This window comes from Muntiacus reevesi, chromosome 5, assembly GCF_963930625.1.
Source record: "Muntiacus reevesi chromosome 5, mMunRee1.1, whole genome shotgun sequence".
NCBI classification, from domain to species: domain Eukaryota; kingdom Metazoa; phylum Chordata; class Mammalia; order Artiodactyla; family Cervidae; genus Muntiacus; species Muntiacus reevesi.
This window is the reverse complement of record NC_089253.1, coordinates 118,776,233-118,797,198: the sequence shown is the minus strand read 5'-3', so window position 1 is coordinate 118,797,198 and position 20,966 is coordinate 118,776,233. Positions and strand designations below refer to the sequence as shown.

Sequence of the window (20,966 nt, the reverse complement as noted above, 5' to 3'; positions counted from 1 at the left end):
AGTGTGTGCTCTTATAAGTTGACAAGGAGTAACATTGCACCTATTAGCACTCGTCAACCGAAAGGAGATTGTTCGGGTTTCAATAAATGTTTTTTGAATTGGATTTAGGTTGGTGAGAAAATAAATTAAGTCGGAAATTCTTTGAGGGAAATTACATATTGAAATGAACAGTTTGATGCACAACCCCTCCATCACCCCTGGAGGGGGAAAAAAAAGACAGACAGAAAGAAAAAAAAGCAGAAGTCTTGCTTTTCTGAGCTGTGAGAATTTCTTCTGCTCATGCATCTGTGAACACTTTACAAGGCGATGTCTACAGTTGGATTTTTACAGCCTATGTTTGAATGGGAGCTTGCATGACATCTGGGGCTATATTTTTGGAGAAATTTCAAAGCTAGTGATTTCCAGTTTTTAATCACCAGAGTATTTATTTTCTCCCAAAGCATAATTATCCATGCCTCCACACTTATTTTCTACGGGAGCAGTGCAAAATGAAAATCAGACTGAATTAGTAACTTGATCTTGCATCTGTCAGGGCTCGATGGCTCTTACCTGCTCCAGAGGTTGAAAGTCAGTGTGCTGACCTCACCTCACCATGTTGGAAAAATTGAACACATGGCCGTTGTCAAGGACAAGACACTCTCGGTCATAAGAACAAAAGGAACGGCAAAGGCTAATGAGGGAAGAGACCACACAACCCAGACGAGTACAGAGCATCCTGCCCCCTCTGCTCAGATCCGGGTCGTGTTCGCGGCTACAGGTGTAGAGGAAAGAGAGGTAGGCTTTGCACATGTTATTTTCAACATCCTCTCCTGAGAAAGGAAAACCTCACAATGCAGCAGGCTGCTCCCATGTCAGGGAATGAATAAGAGCTTGCTTTTCACTGAGGTTTAATCCAACAGCCTGGTGTGCTTGGAACTAAGGCAAAGAGCAGAGGTTCTTCACCCACCATCTCACCAGGGCTTCCCCTGCCCAGCAGTAGGGGATTTGGGATTCAGTTGTTTGGTTGTGATTGTTGATTTCTTTTCCTATGCTTTGGAGGAAGCTATTGAAACTCTCAAGAGATAGCAGCCACTAGGCTTCTATCTGAGAAGGTAAGTGATTTGCCCCGGTCACACCAATAGTTTGTGAAAGAGCTTTACACGACTCCTTACATAAACCAAGGCAGGTGAGGCGGGGGAAACCAAGAAAGAGGAGAAAGTGAGGACCTTAACTTTGTAAGAGCAGCGTGACATGGAGGGGCTTTGAGACAAATTGATGGATGGTGTTTTCAGTGCCCCCCACCACCACCCCTCTCTCTGGCTTTACTTTTCACCAAGCCCTCCTTTATTCTGAGTTCCGTCTGGGCAAGTCCTGAGCTCCTGGAATGCGTCGTTGCCTTCCTTATCTGGGAGCTAATCACTAAATAGCAGGTGGCGAAGATTCTATTTTTCATCTCTCTTGCTCTTTCCCCTCCTCTCTTTTCCTCATTTCCTCAGGGCTATGAATCTCTGAATCTTAAGCAGGAAACCTCCCTGGTGTGTTCACACCTGGAATACCTCCCTTTCTTTGTTTGGTGAGGAAGGAATGGGGACAATCCAGAGAAGAAGCTCCGTTGTCTTGAGAGAGAAGAAAGACATCAGAATTTAAATATTAATACACACCCTGCATGCAGCAGGGACACATCCCGTCTTTTAAATCAATCATTATTTCTTTTAATTCCTATACTCATCTCCACTCCCAGCCCAAGTCTTACAAGACAAAGAGCATTTACCGTGTGTCATTTCAGGGATCAACGCTCCACACAAATAGGTTGACAGAGGAAACAGGCAAGGTACCTTTGCAAGCCTGTTTGGGGTTGAAATAACAACTACACAGCCTAGAGGTTCCCAGAGATTAGCTTACTTTTTGTTCCTACAAATGTTAGAAGCTGACTCTTGAAGGAAGCCGTCATCAACCTCCCTGATTCCGTGGGTGTTGGGAAGTCCCAGCCTTGTTTAAGCTCTGCGTTCTGTCCTCTTCATGGACTTTTCATGTGGCCTTTGGAATGTCAATTGCTCCCATTTTTGGTTATCATGCGTCTCTAAATCCACAGACCAAGAGTTGTGGCCTACTAAACACTAAGCTCCCCCAGGGGGAAATGGAGAGCATACTGGACCCAAGGATAGAAATTTAAATCCCTGATTTCCAATCTGTGAGCCCTAGGACCCATGGGGGTACCATCTTTGTGTGAATCGGCACCTATAGATGTACATGACTCATACTATTTAGTCAAGCTATGCTGATACTTCCACTGTATTCAGTTATTCATTCCACAAACACACATAAGGTGCATACTTTGTGTCAAGAACCATGCTAGGTGCTGAGTATACAGTAGACAGTGAGCAAGGGGCAGGTCAACTATGGCCTTTGGCATGTCCAGGCCAGTGGTGAAGACAGAGAGTTACAGAAATACACAAAGAAAGCAATAACTCAAATTTGGGACCATATATAGATGGCACTAGTGTTAAAGAACCTGCCTGCCTATGCAGGAGACCTAAGAAAAGTGGGTTCAGTCCCGGGGTCAAGAAGATCCCCTGGAGGAGGGCATGGCAACCCACTCCAGTATTCTTGCCTGAAAAATCCCATGGACAGAGGAGCCTGGTGGGTTACAATGCATAGGGTCACAAAGAGTTGGACTTGAGTGAAGTGACTTAGCATGCATGCACAAAAATTATCTTGGTGATTAATAGCATTCAAGCTCCCTTAAAGGTGATAGGTTCTGTTATTAAGTATTTGTTCTATCAATGCATTCTTAAAATGTCTCTTTATCTGCAGTTCTATAGATCTTTTCAGATTAAAATATGCTCTCTATACTAAAAAAGGTTGGACCTAAATCAGCCCCAAGAGATGTCTCTCCTATCCCAGATGAGTCAATGAAATAGCAAGAGGTGATAGTTCACCAATATTCCAACAACTCTGGGGTGGATAATTCTACCCTAAGTCTAAGTTTGCATTGCTTCACTGAAAGCTAATCTTAGAGATCTCTGTACCCCATCATCCAGGAATGCTACCTCTCTGGGGAAACCTGGAGAAATCAAGAAAGAACATTACCCACTTGGTCATAGATCCCTCCTCCCCAGGGGGCAGAGAGCAGCCCCACCTCCACTCTTGACTTGGGTGAGGTCGGAGGGAAAGTCTTGTGGTTGAGATTGGTATGCTGGGGAATTGCAGGCCTGGAGCCGCGGGACGTGACTTGTTGCTCTATTAGACACACTAGATAATCTCCTGAAACAAAGAAATAAAGCAAAGATTAAATGGGAGGATTTTCTTGTCAAGAATTATGAATGCAAAACTAACCCAGAATATATAGCTGGATTTGAACAGGACCAAGGCAAGATAATGGACAGGAAGCCCTGTTACACATGAGGTCCCATTTAAATCAAAAGGTACCATCAAATCTCAGTTCCCAGTGGGGCCTCTGTATGCACATTCAAGGGTAGAAATGTTCTAGGGACACTATTACTGCATAAGACCACGTGGTGGGCACTGAACCTATAAATAACATATGGTCCTTAAAATGGCTTTTATTTTTTAGCAAAGAAAAGGTAAACAGCAGTGCTCATTTGAAAGATAACTAAACAGTATTTCAGGCCTCATGACAATGGGCAGAAGACCAGCATAGGGCCAGAACCAAGTTTAGAATCAGGAATCTAGACTTTTCCTGGTTCTATGTCAGATTTGAGTCTTACCTTGGGCAAGTCACTTCCTAATCCTCAATTCGGTTTCCTGACCTGTGAAAGGACAAAGGGTATTTCCAGCTCCTCCAGCTCTGATTCCAGGCCCCATATGAGAAAGGACTTCTAGTAAAAGCCCCTGAAATTATCTGGTTACAGTTACCTTCCTGTAGCATTCATCACAGCAGGACAGAAAATCCACCTATTTGTGATAGACCTGGGTTGTAGAATAAGATATTTCCCAAAAGACCCCAGGAGCACGTACAGATCTCAAGTGGCCCCATGAGAAGACCTGTGAAAGGAAAGAGCAGAAAGTCAAAAGGTGATGGCAATTTGGGGGGTCGCCTCTATTTAGTAAGTGGAAACATAGACACGTGTATCATACATCTCCCCAGTCCACCCCCACCCCCAATCCCACCCCCACCAGGCCACCAACAAAAGAAAGAACCCAGCCAAACTGCTGGCACAGTTAGACCACACCCGTCTTCAGCCCGGCCTCTCGCTGAGCTCATACCTTCTCGCTGCCAACCAGACGTGCTGGTGTGTGGACTTGCTGCCTCTCTCTGACTCACCGCGGCGTGCTTTGCGGCAGTGAACTCCGCAGCCATTGTTCCCCTGCGATCTCTGGCCTACTTCTTCCAAAACGCCGCGGGGCAGTCATGGAGCAGGGAGGGGAGGCTGGGGGGTGGATCGACAGTCCCTCAGTTAGTCAACTGGCCTTTTTTGGCCCGGCTCCCTCTTGATCCCCTGTAAGCCTTCCTGAGAAGTTGTAACGTAGAAATTCTAGTAAAAGCCTCCTACCTTCTGTTAATTCCATAAGGGCCTTTTAGAGTGAAAACTGAATGTCCCAGGCCCCATAAAGTGGCACACATGCCACACCCTCCAAAATCAGCTATTTGAGGAAATCAAGCACAGTGAGAAGAGTATTTGCATCTTGAAGTCAGATAAACTCTAGTCAGACCAACTCCAGGGCAACACCAAACTGCTCGAAGTTCCACATACCTTGCTGTTTCTTAATTCCATGCCTTGACTGTGCTGCCTCCTCTTTCTGAAATGCCCCACCCTTCAGCATTTCTTCTAACTTCTGCTTATCCAAACTCTCACCTCAAACATCACCTCCTCCAGGAAGTCTTCCCTGATCCTCCCAAGCTGCAATAGATGCCCCCTTGGGGCTTAGGCCAAAGCCCTGTTATAGCTTTAGCATTGTACCTACCATATTTCTGTGTAATTGCTGTTTTCCTCTTCTAGACTGTGACTTTCTTATCAACTAGAACCCACTCAACTTGTTCTTTTTTCTTTCTCTCCATAGCTTAATGCATAATCTAGTTTGTCTGCTGAATGAACAAATTATCTGATTTATCTACTTATTAGTAGTATGTTCTGGACAATTTAATTTACTTCTCTAGGCCTGTAATTTTTCATTTGTAGATTGCAGATAGCAATCCTTTGCTCATTGAGATGTTGTTCAGATTTGAAAGTTACCTGTGTAAAGGCCTACCACAGTGCTGCCACATAGGCACATAGGCATGGAGAATTAAAACGCATAGGCCATGGGTCTCCTTAGGGGATGATGAAAAGGAAAGAAAAAGCAGGAATGAAGAGTTCCATGGTCAGTCTGCAGCCCCCTATCTCCACGGACATATGGTCCCACCCATTTGCTCCCTCCCTACAAGGAAGCTTTTTTTTTTTTTTTTTTTTGCTTTATCTTAAATGAGAAGTAGTTTCATTTCTAAAAGTTTCCTGGGATTCCAGCATCTCCGGTTGGATTGTTTGATTAGCCTAGAGACCTTTATCATCTTTTCCATTGACACAGAGCCCTATAAGCCTAGGAACACACACCCCCACCCCCCGACAAACCCTCAACTCTATCATAAATAGGTCCTCCCAGTGGTGAGGTCAGGCTTACCCAGAGAGTTTCTGGTGATGTATCCGCATACTTTAGGGATGAAAAGAGGAAGCAGCAGTGGTCTGAGCCTCTGAAGAGTTGGCAAGTAGCCTGACACTTGGAGGGCTTGTTCAAAGTTTCCAGAAAAGTTTCCAAATAATGGACAGAAGCAAGGAGGGACAGTTTAGTGGAAGCCCAGTGGTCACCATGGCAGCAAGCGCTGTAGGCCTGGACCACAATGCTATGCAATGAGGACCATCCCCATCTGCCCTTAGTCCCCCCAAAATGCACACAGACATGAACAGACACACACACACACACACACCACCTCCCTTTCGGAACGTGAAGCCCTCTCCACTAGTCAAATCCCCCCAAATCCTCTGGTGAATCAGGCTGAATCAGACCCTGTGAGTCATCCAGAGCCCATGCAAGCCAGGGTCAATCTGTTCAATAGTCATTTATTAAGCAAGTTCCCGTGCCAGACTCCGTGCTAGGCACTGCAGACCAATGCCTTCTAGAATGTTCTTGAGGGCCTTTTCCCCAAAACCACCCAAGGGGAGAAACCACTTCAATCAGAAAGTTGATGAGGCCAGGACTTAGAATGGAGGTATTGCCGATGAAGAGACCTGAACTGACCTGGACGTGAACCATTTCACCCAACTCATCCTGCAACGACCCACAGAAGGGCGCCAAACCACTTCTAGGGACCCACAGGGTGGACACCCAAGCTGAACCCGAGGAGGGCCAAGACCAGGCAAAGAGCAAAAGGAAGGAGGATTGCCCCCAGCATTGCTGCCATTTTGAAATTCAGCCATGTTCAGAGAACCAAGAAGCACCTGAGTCACTTCCCTATGGTAACCTCTAAAGTGTCCTAGGATCCCAGAGGTGAAGAGGAGGGAGCGTTTTCTAGGGAAAATGACAGAGGGGTGGTGGGGTCTATTGAATTTCACAACGTGGTCTACTGTGGAGGTTTTAAAGCCAGTCTGAAAATACAGTCTTCCCTGGGGGAAATAGGTTGATAGCCTCCCCACCTGAATCTGGGTCGGCTTCTGACTTGCTGGAAGTCAATTGAATGGGGAAAAAATGATGCTCCAGGACTTCCGCAGCTAGGTGGAAAAGGCCTTATAACTTCCGCCTTGTTTGCTGGAATACGTGTACTCTGAGCCCTGAACCCTGAGTCACTGTGAGGCTGCCCTGGGGCTGCCATACTGTGAGGAAGCTCAAGAATGTGGGGCGGCCGTGTGTGTGTGTGTGTGTGTGTGTGTGTGTGTGTGTGTGTGTCCAATCTGACAGCCACTCTGAGATCTCAGCCCACCACCAGTACCCTATGCCAGTCTTGTGAATGGATGAACCTCCTAACCATCACATCCCAAAGCCCTTGAATCACCCCCAGCCTTTGAGGCTTCCCAGCTGAGGCTCCAGACGTTATGGGACAGAGATAAGTCATCCCTGCCCCGCCCTGGATGAACCCCTGACCCACAGAGTCCAAGAGCAGAACGGAATGGTGATTTTAGGCCACTAACTCTGGGCAGTCTGTAGTGAATAGCAGGGCCTCAGCAACCCAATGATCCTAGAGGTGAGAATGAAAAGTATTAGAAAAAAAGACAGAGGAGGGAGCATACGCAAAAATGACTCTCTGCAAAAAGGACAGTGACCTGAATGATGCTGTTTGCATTGTTTTATTTTTTAAGGTAAAAGGAAGTGAATGCAATCTCTCTTCACAGGTGATCCCTGGGCTTAGCTTTGGGTGGTCCAGCCTTGCAGTGGCCCCAGGGCCCTCACACCTGGTGGTCCCCAGCTTCCCATCCTGTGGCCCCTGTCTTATTGCCTCTCAGGTAAGAGTGGAGCTTCTAGCATTTGAGAGGCCGCCCACGGTGGGAAGACAAATGACTTCACAACGGGACGTCAGTGCTGCAGTGAACCCAATGCGGAAGCTTCAAGTCAGGAATCAGTTCTTCACTGCAAGAGAGAGAGATCACTTCCCTGTGATGCAGGTCTGGGTTGGGGCTTCTGCAGTTTCTTTCCCTTCCCACCTCCCAGGGGTGCTTTAGGAGGAGGTGACAAGGACTGGGTCTGCCCAAAGGCATCCCAGAAGTTGCCCAGTTATCCCTGAGACTGTTGATAGTCATCATCCTAAAAGAGACCCTAACCAGCATTGAAAGTGTCTTCTTCATCCCAGCTTCTGGGAGTTACCTGTGGCAAAAAGCTCTTCACACTTTGAGTTTCCTCTAGTTCCACTGCTTGGACAAAGGAACACCTCACCCCTACCCCTCCCACCAGACTGCTAGGAATATTTACCCCTGTTTAAACAGCCCCTTATTAGAGCGCGTGTGCATTTTAAGAAACCCCTGTGATACCCATGCTCTAGGAGGAAAGAGAGGCAGCCACTGAATGGACCCAGGCCAGAGTCTGGGAGCTCACCCAGTGGTCAGGTCCCAGGCTGGGGAGCACCCACCCAGTGGTCAGGCCTCAGGTTGGGGAGAATCCCAGGCCTCCGGAGCCCTTGAGGACAGGCTGGTCCGAACTCGCTGGAGTCAGTGCAGATGAGAGTTCCCAGATCCGAAGAAGTCACCTCTGCTTTGGTTTTCTGAACAGCTCCACCTTCCAGGGGTCCACGCATGTTGTCAGAAGGCCTTTCCATCTGTCTTGGTTTGCTCTGATTTCAATCTCCTCCTTCAACTTAATGGCTCAATTAGACCTGAAGTCATAGACTCTTTGAACTAGAAGGGACCTTAGAAACCACTTAGGTCAACCCCCAGGAAGGGAGAGGAACTTTCTAGGATCCCACAGCAAGGGTTCTTCAGCGTCAGATTTAGAACCAGAACCAGGGCCCCTGGCTCCCAAGCCAGGGCTGTCTGTACCCTTCTCGCGGTCAGACTACCCAGATGGCCTGCTCCCTGGAGAGTACGGATTCAGAGAAACTGCTTGAGCCCCACCAACCCCAAGAATCCTGGATTCCAAAGAGCCTATCTACAAGAACCAGTCCTCCCTCCTCTCCTTCCCATCCCAATCCCAACCTCCCAAACCTCTAGAATATTTTAGAGGCAAGCGAAAGCAATCAGTCAAGGCAGAGTTCTACTCTTTAGGCATCCTTAGAATGAAAGCTCCTGGTTACTTTCAAAATTAAGACTTTCCTACCCACCCCTCTCTCCCTTTCCATTCTCCTCCCGCATTTGCTTCTGATTTCGTTCCAATTTTAGTATATGTGCTGCCGAAGCGAGCACTGCTTCTGATTTCATGTCTGCTTTTCTGTTTCCTTAGCTACGTGAGGCATTTCACGCAGCCAAGCTTCCATATGGGCCATTTCCTGTAAATGCAGACACTGTCCTGGACATACCAATAAAACTTAATTTTGATCAATGTGCTGATTGGGAATTTTTCAACACATCATGTCCTTTGAACACATTTTTGAACAAAGTGAAATACCAAGAAAAGAACAACATGGTTATTCGCAGACAATGGAGGAAGCTCTTAGACGTAAATGCTATAATAAAGGGACGGGCTGTCCTATACTGTAACTGTTTGGGTAAGCATCTGTTTTCCCCACTGGAACTGAGTCCCAGAGAGTTCATATCATGTCTCTTTTCAATTCCACATGTCTCATAACCTCAAACTGCTTTTCACATACAAGGGCCTCTAAAATGTTTGTTAAATTGAATCTATTTTTTTAATTTAGTGAGAACTTACTATGCAATAGGCAGAGGGCTAACTGTTTTCACAGCTTTTTAAAAATTGATTTCCGTGACCACCCAGCAGCGATTTCTTGCCACAGCCATGATGTTTTACAAACCAATCTAACAATTCTGACTCCTGTTTCAGTCTGCAAAGGGATTTCCCAAACCAACCAAGCAGTTCTGCAACACCAGCTGGAGGTCCTACAATTCAGCTCACTCCTGTCACTCTCTACCTGGAGACAACGTCAGATCCGCAGATTGAGGACTCAGCCCCACACAACTGTCCCCACGTCAGACGTCAATCACAAGCCCAGGTTGTTACCTGGGCTTCTGACTGCCTGGCTATAAATCAGAGGTTCCCACAATCCCCTACTTGGGTTCAATGAATTTGCTAGAGCTGCTCAAAGAACTCAGAGAAACATTTTACTGACTAGATCACCAGTTTATTATAAAAGGATATAACTCAAGCACAGTCAGATGGAAGAGATGCAAAGGGCAAGGCATAAAGAAAGGGCACAGAGCTTCTGTGCCTTCTCCAGGCACGCCACTCTCCCCACATATCTAAGTGTTCACCAGCTGGAAGTTTGCTGAACCCTGTCCTTTTGGGGTTTTATGGAGGCTTCATTACACAGGCATGATTGATTAAACAATTGGCCATTGGTCCAGACTGATTCAACCTCCAGCCACTCATTCCTCCCCAGAGGTCAGGGGGGTGGGACTGAAAGTTCCAGCCTTCTAATTACGTGCCTGGTTTTACTGTCAACCAGCTCCCATCCTTAGGTGTTTCCCACAGGTCACTTCATTAACATAACAAAAGACTCCCTTGGAGCCGCCCACACTTGAGAAATTTCAAGGGTTTCAGGAGCTCTGTCCCTGGGGGCTCAATGATAAAGAATCCACCTCCCAGGCAGGAGACTTGGGTTCAGTCCCTGGGTCAGGAAGACTCCCTGGTGGAGGACGTGGCAACCTACTCCAGAGTTATTGCCTGGATAATCCCGTGGAGAGAGGAGCCTGGCAGGCTACAGTCCATGGGGTCACAAAGAATCTGACATGATTGAGCAGCTAAACAACACAAACCAGGATCCTCTTTGGGCTTCCCAGGTGGCCTAGTGGTAAAGAACCTGCCTGCCAATGCAGGAGACATGAGACATGTGGATTCGATCCCTGGGTCAGGAAGATCCCCTCGAGGAGGGCATGGCAACCCACCCCAGTATTCTTGTCTGGAGAATCCTATGGACAGAGGAGCCTGGTGGGCTACAGTCCACAGGGTCGCAAAGAGTCGGACAGACACATGCACATCACACACCCGAAAGTTTAGTAGCTTCAAACAGTCCCCTTCTGCTGTATCTTGTCGGTCTCCAGGGTGGCTCACCAGTGTCGCTGATCCAGGCTGTGCTGGGTCAGTCTTGGTGAAGCATGTTGATGCCCCTGTGATCAGCTGGAGGGCAGCTGGGGAGGCTGATCTAAGCTGGCTTCAGTTGGGGTGGCAAGGATGATTGGGACCTCTCCCCACATGCCTCCTCATTTTCCAGCAAGCCAGCCCAATCTTATCCTCAGAGTGGAGATAGCAGAGTTGCAGAAGAGCAGGCAGAAACATGCAAGTTCCTTTGAGGTTTCAGCTTACAACAATTTCATCTTCAAGGTGACCACACTTTATTGGTCAAAGTAAGTCACAAGACCAGCTTCAAGGGCCGGGGAAATCAATCCCATCTTTCAATGGAAGGAGCAACAAAGTCATGTTGCAATGCATGGAAGGATTAGGATTGTGGTCATTTTTGTAATCAATCAACCACATGAGTTCAAGTTTATTAATAAGATGAAGGGGAAAATGGAGAGAGGTTAAAAGATTTATAAAGCATGTTATTAAGCTGTATTGTGGCAGTGGTGGCACAACTCTATGCATTTACTAAAACTCGCTGAACCGTACCCTTAAAATGGCTGACTTTAATGGCAGGCAAATTATTCCTCAGTAAAACTGTTTTTAAAAACTGGAAAAAATTAAAAATTTATTGATGATCATTCAACAAATAATTGTCCAAATCTGCATTTAAACTTAAGTATTTTCCCACAAAACTCAGTACTCTTTTCAATACACTATATTTATCATACCTAAAGTATTAGATTCTCAGAATCGGAGCATCTAAGAGCTAGAAAGATCTCCTCCTGAATATTTGCCTGTCCCTCTTTCTTCAAGCAGCTGAACATGTAAGCCTTCTGGTGCAGATGCAAGAATCCTCTTCTTAGGATAAAAAACAGAAATAGTGCTTCGGAAAACCTGAACCAGATGAAAAATACACCTCATCTTCTCATATGCTTTTGGGATCCAGTATGATTAGTGCTAGAAAGAACTTGACCCACTGTTCTTTCTAGAACCAGAAGCTGCAGACAATTCTTTTGATTATGGCTCCTCTCATTTTAGGCTGACTGCATCCTAATTATAGCCAGGATACCTAATGTCCTTAGATTCTGGTAGTAACAGATGACATTTTTCTTCTATTTTTATTACTCAGTGTCCAAACCTAAGTTCTTTTCTGAGCTGAGATTTATATTCAAATTAAAGGTTGCCCAAAAAAATCTCCTTTGTGCGTAAAAATCTCAGAAACGAGGACTCTGGGAATAACAACAGTTAAAGAAAAAATAAAAAGGTGGATTATGCAATGTGTTCCATCTCTTGTGAGCATTAAGGCTTCTGTGAGGGCGATGATCACATGGGAAGTAGCATGGGTTCCTCCGATCCTTTGGCCTTGTTTCTGGAAAGAAAAAGAGTGACATCCCGAGGAGATGCATCCGGGCTTTCCATAAACAGAGCTTTGAAGAGCAAATTGAGCAGCTTTCATCAATCTCACACAGACCACATCAAAAGCTGCCTGAGGGGAATCACTCACCCGATGTCAGGCAGGGTCAGGCAAGTGTTATCAAACGCTCTTTCAAGATGTTATGAATCAGAATCAGAGAGGAGAGAGAGAGAGAAAGGTAAAGAGGAGCATCAAAAATAAGACCATGAAAGGAAAGGAGGCAAGCAAGGCGGAGAATGCAGTGCAGTGGCAGAGAGGATGAGGAGGGAAGACGAAGGGAGAGGAAGGGAAACAGGAGACGAGCCAACGACGGAGCAGTAAGGAGAGCGTGACAGACGGGACCGGAGACACTCAACAGCTGGAGAGAGACAGAGAAAGGGGAGTTCAGGAGCCTAGTGCAGAGAAACAGCCTTTACACACGGTGGAGGCCAGGCTGGCGGCCATCTGTCCTGAGGGCGCGTAGTCTACGCAGACATCTGTGGAAAATTTGCCAGGACAGATCTTTTCCCCACCTAGAGGAGCAGCATCAAGTCCCACTGAAAGCAGGTGGAATGGAAAACAAAGGAAAAAAGAAGCCCTCCAACCTTCTTCCTCTCCAACTCCTCAAATTATCTTTTATCTACAATGAAGGGCTCTTTGATCATCCCAGCCGGCTTCACTCAGGCACTGAAAATCAGAGGGAACCGTCATTAGAAACCCGGCCTGATGTCCACCCAAGCCCCCACTGGAGCGATTTCATCTTTCATTGCAACAAAGCACGGGCAGTCATGTATCAGCTCACGTTGTAAACCTGTCTTCTTCAGAGATCAAGTTCGATTTTCCAACTAATTGGAGAGAAACAAATCCATTCCTGGGTCAAGCCAAGCAAATTTCCCCTGTTCTGTAAAAGATCTGATTCTGTCTTAATCAAGAGGACCCTGGAGCCTGGGTGTTCCCGTAAGGAGCTCTGGGGAGCCGAGGGTCAGTGAGATGGGGCTAGGTATGCAAAAAGGCAGCCTTTGCAACAAGGGGGCAGAGATGATAAATGGGAGATGGAAGGGCTCTTTCCAAAGCAAACTCTGCTCCTTGTTCATTTTCACCCCATAGAGTGAAACTGCAATAAGAAGCAGTGTCCTAGTAGGGTGGGAAGCAGGGATAGTTAGGGAATTTGGGATTAACATGTACACACTGCTATATTTAAAATAGATAACCAACAAGGTCTACTGTATAGCACACGGAACTCCACTCAATACTCCGTAACAACCTAATTGGGAAAACAATTTGAAAAAGAATAGATACTTGCATATGTATAACTGAGTCACTTTTTTGTACGCTTGAAATTAACACAGCATTGTTAATCAACTGTCCTCCAGTAAAAAATTAAAAGTTAAAAAAGAAACAGGGCCCTAGAGACGGCTTTGCTCCGGGTACTCTATGCACATTTGTAGAAATAAGGCAGGATATCAAAGGGCGGTTTGCTAGTGGTTCCCAGTCCTTAACTGCAGGATGTAGATAGGAGCTGAGGGAATAACAGTGCCCAAATTCATGGAGCCAATCATTTTACATGCCTCATTTCATTTAATCCTCGCAACAAATCTATAAGGTAGACACTCTTATTATGATCCCCATTTTACTGATGAGGAAAGAGAGGCTCAGAGAGATTAAATGACTGATCCAAAGTTCCAGAGTAAGAATGAAGAGGGGCAGAAATCTGAGCTGCAGCTAAAACCAGAGTTGGTCTTACATGGCCGAGATGGCTCAAGAGCAGATGGAGATGATGGAAGACCACTATGTCCTTGCCCCCTTGGGGCAGCATGGAGAAGAAGGGGACCCACAACAGCCTCAGCCTGGTTGGGCAGGTTCAGGCTTTTGAATAAGATGGTATCTAACAGTCCATGTTGCAAGATAGAGGCCAACCTATGACATGAACATATTTTGAGCTTGAGGGTAAATGGTGCAGCCACACGCCAAGCAGAAGGTAGCATTACTATGGGCTGTAACAAGTGTGGGGAGCTCTCAAAATTCTTCTATTTCCCTTTATAAAAGCAAAAGACCAGAAAGTTGTCCATAATTGCAGAGTCATTGGCACTGAATTGCAACATCTTTTACCTGGACCAACATGACTGATGACTCCACAGTATCGGGGGTCCCAGGGTCCTTCTCCTGTGGCCAGCTCCACACTGGCATAAGCAGCCCACCCCACACGGCAGCAGAATCCAGAGCACCGGCTGTGTGGTCAGACACACATGTATTCAGGTCTTGTCTCCATCACTTACTACCTGAGTGACTTAAACACTTTGCTCAATGTCTCTGAGCCACAGTTTCCTCATCTGTAAAATGGGGGCTATAAATACCTTAGACCCAAGTAATGTTAGGATAAAATTAAAAAAAAAAACAAAACATAACATCTAGAACAATACCTACCATATAATAAGCACTCTTTTTTTTTTAAAGAAAAGTTGTGATTATTATATTTTCCACCCCTTCATCTTCCTTACTTGAAGCTAAGAGAGGAAGAGGCAGACCAAGTGAAACTGCTTATATAAAAGTCAGATTGAGTCTGGTGATTCCACCAGAGGCAATAATTACAAAACTGCTTCAGAGCACAGAGAGTTCCAAGAACGAAATACACATTTGGAACAAGTTCATTAAAAAAAAAATGCTTACTCATAAAAGCCGCTGTGGTTATAGCCTGACAAATGGGAAGCAGCACGGATAAACAAGATGCCGGTGGTAAAAAGTCAGCCACACCAAGAAGCCGCTTGATTTCTCTTCCCACCCTCCAACAGCTTCTTAACCTTTTATGGGCTTATAATGAAAGCTCAGGTAGGTTTTATGGAACTGTTTACCCAGGTCCCCCCAAACTCCAAACAGATGGAAGAAGGCTTGGACTTCTCTGCCAAATTTCCAGAACTGGAACGAGGCTGCCATGGAGCCCAGGCAGCCTGCTCTCACTTCTTCACCCAGGAGTCAGCTCCAAGATTTTCCACCTCTTCAGCCTGTCTAGAGACACCCACACCCTCAGCGTCTCAGCTCCAGGGCTGCCCCATCACACCTCATCGGTCCATTTCAAGAAGAACTATCTCCTGGCCAGTCTGTACCCTGCTGCCTTGCCCCAGCCCAAGTAGGTCACCTTCCAGGTAGTGGAATGAACACTAGGTGGGAAGTCAGGAGATTGGGATGACAAGCCACTCAATAGCTGATCCCTGTCATTGAACTTCTCTGAGCCTCAGTGTTGCTGTCTGTAAAATGGGGCTAATGACACCTCCCTCATAGTGTTTCTGTGAACCTTCAACACTTTCATGGTCATGAACTTCCCCTACAGAGGGTCTGGTACCTGTGGGAACTGTGACAGCCAGCCAGTGACATTGACTAAGCTCCCTGATATCAGAACTCTGTGCTGTGAACTTGGGGTGGGATGGCAGGAGGGATGACAATGGGAAATGAGGGGGGGAGCCCCCACCTGCCCGCCTCTGGAACACAAGGGAGATCACCGAGACTTCAGATTGCTTTCAAAGGGCTTCTAGGTGCAGGTAAGACCTGAGGAAACAGAGTAAAGAGAGCTAGGTGCTGTCAACACCGCCCCCCACTCCACCCGCCTTATTCTTGCCTGACTCCAGCACCTACTCAGCGAGGCCTTATTCCCTTGCCAAAGAAAAGTCAGTAACATCAAAGAGGAAGCAGGTCGGTGCTTTTACAGGGCCTAGGGCAAAACAAACTTTTGCCAGCATTTACCAGAAACCATGACAAACCTTCTAAATCCTTAGGTAATGAAAGCCAGCGATCTCCATCTACTCCTTTCTCACCCAAATCTCACGTAGTTGACTACTATTTTTCTGGAGATTTAAACAAAACCTGTGCATCACTAAGTTACACAAATAGCAGTTGATTTAGGCTTTGAAAACTTCATTTCTTTTGTTAAAAAAGGGACTAAATAATACCTTTGAGAACCAAATCCTTCAGAAGCAAAATTTCTGGGAAAATTGGCTTTCTGTGTGAAGGCACTTGGAGACAGCATGTGGCTGGCTTAAATTTGAATATGTAAACACTACGCTTTTAGGCTTCCACTCAATTATTCTAAAAATCTAGAAATCATTCTAGAAACTGAATATTCGCTTTGCAAAGCATTGTTCTCAGTGCTGAGACCAAGACAGAAGACTCATGATTACTTCCTGTTCACACTTGGGTGTGCGTGCTAAGTCCTTTCAATCCTGTCTGACTTTTTGTGACCCCGTGGACTGTAGCCCACCAGGCTCCTCTGTCTATGGGATTCTCCAGGCAAGAATACTGGAGTGGGTTGCCATTTCCTCCTCCAGGGCATCTTCCTGACCCAAGGATTGAACCTGCATCTCTTAAGTCTCTTGCATTGGCAGGCAGGTTCTTTACCACCAGCACCACCTGGGGAGCCCCAGAAATACCTGGGGAGTTTTTAAATAATGTAGATATCTGGGTCTCACCACTAGATAATCTAATTCAATTGAAATAGACTGCCTTTTTATTTCCTACCTGCAAGTGAATTTCATGTGCAGTCAAGGTAAATAAACAGAAGCTAATGGGAACCGTGCATGTAGAAGAGAGACAGGAATCCATGCTAAAAAGGACCAAAGACCAATCGTGGCAAGCGGGACTCATTCGCTCTACAAAGAGCTTCATGTTAAGGACTGTGTTTTGCGCTGAGGATACGAGGGAGCCCAAGAGCTGGCCGCTACCATCAGGGACTGCACAGAAGAGCATGACGGGTGCAGTTCTGTGTGTGGTTTCTGCGATGAACCTGAGCACAGGGATAGCTCCTGAACCACTCTGGTGAGTTCCAGATGCCTTCTCAGAGGAGATGACACCTGAACCAAACGCTGACAGATGCGAGAGAGCTAAGCCAACACAGGGACAGATGTAGAGGACACTGCTAGCTGAGGAAACCACCCCTGCAGAAGTCCCGAGGCCAAAGAGAGCTCACTGAAATATGGGGACCACAAGAGTGGTGCAGAGCAGGGCTGGAGGCAGGGAAGGGGCCGGGTGGGCAGGGAGGAGGATGAAATTCTCACCTTTCAGACCCTTTTGTCACTGGTGCCTTGTCACTGATCCCCAGCTCCTAGCACAGGATGTGGCACCTGATAAGCTTGTAACAAGCACTGGTTGGATAAACAAGAACAAGCAGAAGGCTGAGGACAGAGCTCTGGGGGGACCCAGACACTTAAAGGCCGACCAAGAAGGCATAGTCGGAGAGAGAGAGGAGAAAACAAGATGAGTGGTCCAGAAACCAAGGGAGGAGAGTTTCCAGAAACAGAGGATTGGTGTCAAGGGCTGGAAGGAAGCAAAGGAAACATACAAAAGGCCAGCTGTCGGGCAACAACGAGATGTTCACTAGAAGTCTGGCAAGAGCCAGGGGAGCTGAGGGAGAAACACAATGGTGGGGGACTCAGGAGGGACGGCTGGAAAATAGATTTGTCTATGATGAGGCTCGATCAGGAAGGTGCAGGCAGAGAACGGTATCCAGGGCTAAGAGAAGGTTAGGTTTTTTTCTATTTTTACATGAGTTAGACTTGAAGACTTTTTTTTAACCTGTTCAACTGAAAGATCCTCTAGAAAATGTTAGCCATGTGGGACAGTGTGCTAGGATGAAAAGAGCAGACTCGCCACTTGCTATGTGACGCTGGCAACATTAGATAACCTCTCCTAGCCTCAGTTCTCATCTGTAAAATAAGGACAACTATGCTTGACTTGAACAGTTGTTGTAGTAAGTGAATAAAAAGTGTCTAGCGGTTGGCTTCCATACGTTTTCAAATTCTTCTTTTTTAATCTTTAGTTGAAAGAGGAGGTTTGTTAGGGGAAGCACACTGACTGAAACCGCCCACCCTGGCCAGGCACCATAGTAACCATTTGCATGAGTTGTTTTATGACAGGAGATCCTGATAAGGAATACGGAACTAATAAGCCACCACCAGCCGGAAGAGTTCAGGAAAGATTGAAAGGAGACACTACCTGTCCGTCCACTTCCCAGAATCCCTCTTGCTAGCATCCACCTTGGCTGAGCGATGCGTGCGCCACCAGGAAAGACTCTGAACTAAAATGATTGGCCAAAGACTACCCGGAAACGAATCCCATCACCATAAAACCCAAGACTGCGAGCCACGCGGCAGAGCAGTTCTCCTGGGTTCCCTTACCCTCCTGCTCTCCACCCGGGTGCCCTTTCCCAATAAAATCTCTTGCTTTGTCAACATGTGTCTCCTCGGACAATTCATTTCCGAGTGTTAGACAAGAGCCCAGTTTCGGGCCCTGGAAGGGGTCCCCCTTCCTGCAACAAATGGCGACCACGAAGGGACATCTTCTTCGCTGAGACTGACATCCTGACCACTCGGGGTACTCAGGGGCCAGCTTGCCTGCCAATGGACCAGACCCAGCGGCCGCGACTGGGACCCTTTTGTCCCTGGTCTCCTCCTGACGCGGACAACTGGCCAGAGTGCCCCGACCGGTAAGGAACAAGAGATTTTATTGACCTCCCTCCCCTTCCCTCTCTCTTTCCTCTCCTTAGCCCTTCCTATCCTTCCCGTTTTTCTAGTCCCCCGGTCCTGGACGCAGGAATCTGGTCGAAGGGCCTCAGCCTGAGCTGTGGATTGGAGACTGATCACCTCCTCTTGGCAGAGAACTCGAATTCTGGTCTTGTTTCTGGTAGGGCCGAGTTCCAGTCCTCCCTTCTCTGGAAGCCCAGGGAAAAGTCCCGTAACGCCTGGGTGTCTGCAGGTGGCAGGAGACGTCTGTAAGGCCACCCCTTTTGCCCCCTTTCCCGCCTCCTCCTCCTCCTTCTTTCAACCTGGCTTCCTTTCCTCCTTTTGAAATCTTTAAAGACATCTCAAGTTCTGTGTCTCTATAGAAGGTTTTCTGAGAGACTGCATTCTTGTATTTAAGGGAGTGTCTGATGAGGACTGCCAGGTTTATATGTGTGCGTTTTAACTCTGTTCTGTGTCGTGATTTGTGACGGCCGTTTTGCTTTGTCTAGCCACCATTTAGACCTGCCGCCATTTTGTTAAAACTTGATTTTCTTTCCCTGTGCCTTGAGACCAGGGCTCTCAGGAACACTTATCTAGACCATCTCTAACTCCTGAGACTGAGAGAAAAAAGAAAAAGCCTTTTAAAATGTTATTTAAATTTTATATTGTAATATCTAATTCATGACCAAACTTAGAAAATGAAGCTAGATCTTGCAGTGTGTCTGTCTAAATATGTCTTGGTATGTTTTTGTCTCTGGGTAATATTTTTTAGGTTAATTTGTAAATGAGCTCTATTTAATTGGCTTAAAAAAAAAAGGTAAGCGCTTACAAATCAAATAATTCTAAATTAAACAATAAATTCCAGGTTCAGGTGAACTGGGAAATATTCAGTATTAAATATCTGATATTAATGTTTGTTTGTTGACCTATCTAATATAGACATGTCTTAGAGTAATTAACATCAAGAAAAAGATTAAACCTAGGTTTAATATAAGTTAAATATTATATCTGTTACAAGTTTGTCAACAAGGAAATTACCTCGAGTGAAGAAACTTCTAAAAAATGTAAATGAGATATGAGTTTGTATTCTTTAAGAATATCTGTCTACAATAGTCTCCCCAGATTGGCGTAACTGAAATTTCTAAGGGTTGTGCTAAACTAAGTATTAGAAGTCTATTAAATAATTAGGTCATTTCCAAATGAAATAAGATTTTAAAACATTTACTACTAAACACTGACTTCCTTTTACAGAAAAACTAAAGAGATTTGGAACCATAAATGAATAATGTTTGATGCCATCCTAAAATGTTTTAAGAAAGCAAGGGTTTTAGAATTTATCACTGGTATTTATGTTCATCAATCTATAAAATGCTAATATAAAAGTTAGCTCTTGGTTGCTAAAGGAAAGCAGGAAGAGTGATTTCAGTAAAAAAGTATGAAAAAAATAGTAAAAAGAGTTATGCATAATCAGGATTTTCTAAAATTGGATTACAATTAGTTAGATAAGTAGATTTTGTTAGGAATGACATGGGTGTAAGAAAACTGCTTAGAGCCAATTAGGTCCAAGATGGCGGAGCTGACTTTCACTAGACCTTGAGCCTTGGTATTTACGCCCATTGTGACATATCAACAAGTTAAATGATACAGCCATCAACATTGACTAAATCTGACCAAATGTTCTAAACGCTTTTAATTGATCTTTTCGATAAAAATTCCTAAATCGAATTCTTTTAAAGTTCCTTTGACCTCTAGCTAACTTTGGGGTGCTTCAGAGGGCCCCTGAAACATCCCAAAGAGAGATATTAAACTGTGTTTATTTGGTTGGTTAAATTACATGAAAAAGATTATCAAATGAGCAAAAAAATCTGCTCATGTTATAATGTATGGTAAAATTACTAATACAGATATCCTAAAAATTATATGGAGTTCTTAACATTTTGATATGTCTTGGTGTTCTAATGAGAAACCTGATGACTTCACAAAAGTTAACAAAGGACTGAATGAACCAGCGAATATGCTTATAATTTTTATGGTTTCTATCTGAAAAATTACAGGTTTAAATCTTGTGTTTTCCGGGAGTAAGGAAAACATTCCTCTCAAACTAATTATAAAAATAATTTGGTAAAATTACGTTATAAACAAAACAATTATATTTTCTCTCTATCTGACTCCTCCAGAAATTTGAAACTCTTAAGTTTCCAGTAAGTTTATCAAATGAGCTAAAAAGGTTATCTCACTAACAGGTACAAAAATCTCAAGGAATTTTTGAGACCTTAAAAAGAGAAGAGTTCACCTAGATTTGTTATTCAAAATCTGTGATAAGCCTTTGGTGTGAGTTTCCCAGCCCTGTTTTATAGTAAAAGTTCAGTCTGAGATTCTATAGGTGTTTCAGCAAAATAAAAAGTCTATAATCAATTATGGTTATATAAATCATCAGACCAAAATTAGTGAGAACA

At 45.2% G+C, this 20,966-nt stretch overlaps 1 long non-coding RNA gene across 1 annotated transcript; it reads right to left on the bottom strand.

Moving 5' to 3' along the window:
* Positions 1-893: 893 nt before the first annotated feature.
* LOC136169476 (uncharacterized) lies at positions 894-5,896 on the bottom strand. The gene is made up of 5 exons (XR_010663412.1): positions 5,599-5,896; positions 4,207-4,370; positions 3,856-3,984; positions 3,708-3,749; positions 894-3,243 (listed from the first exon to the last, which is right to left on the bottom strand). It is a non-coding gene; the product is annotated as an uncharacterized lncRNA (long non-coding RNA).
* Between the last annotated feature and the right edge of the window lie 15,070 nt (positions 5,897-20,966).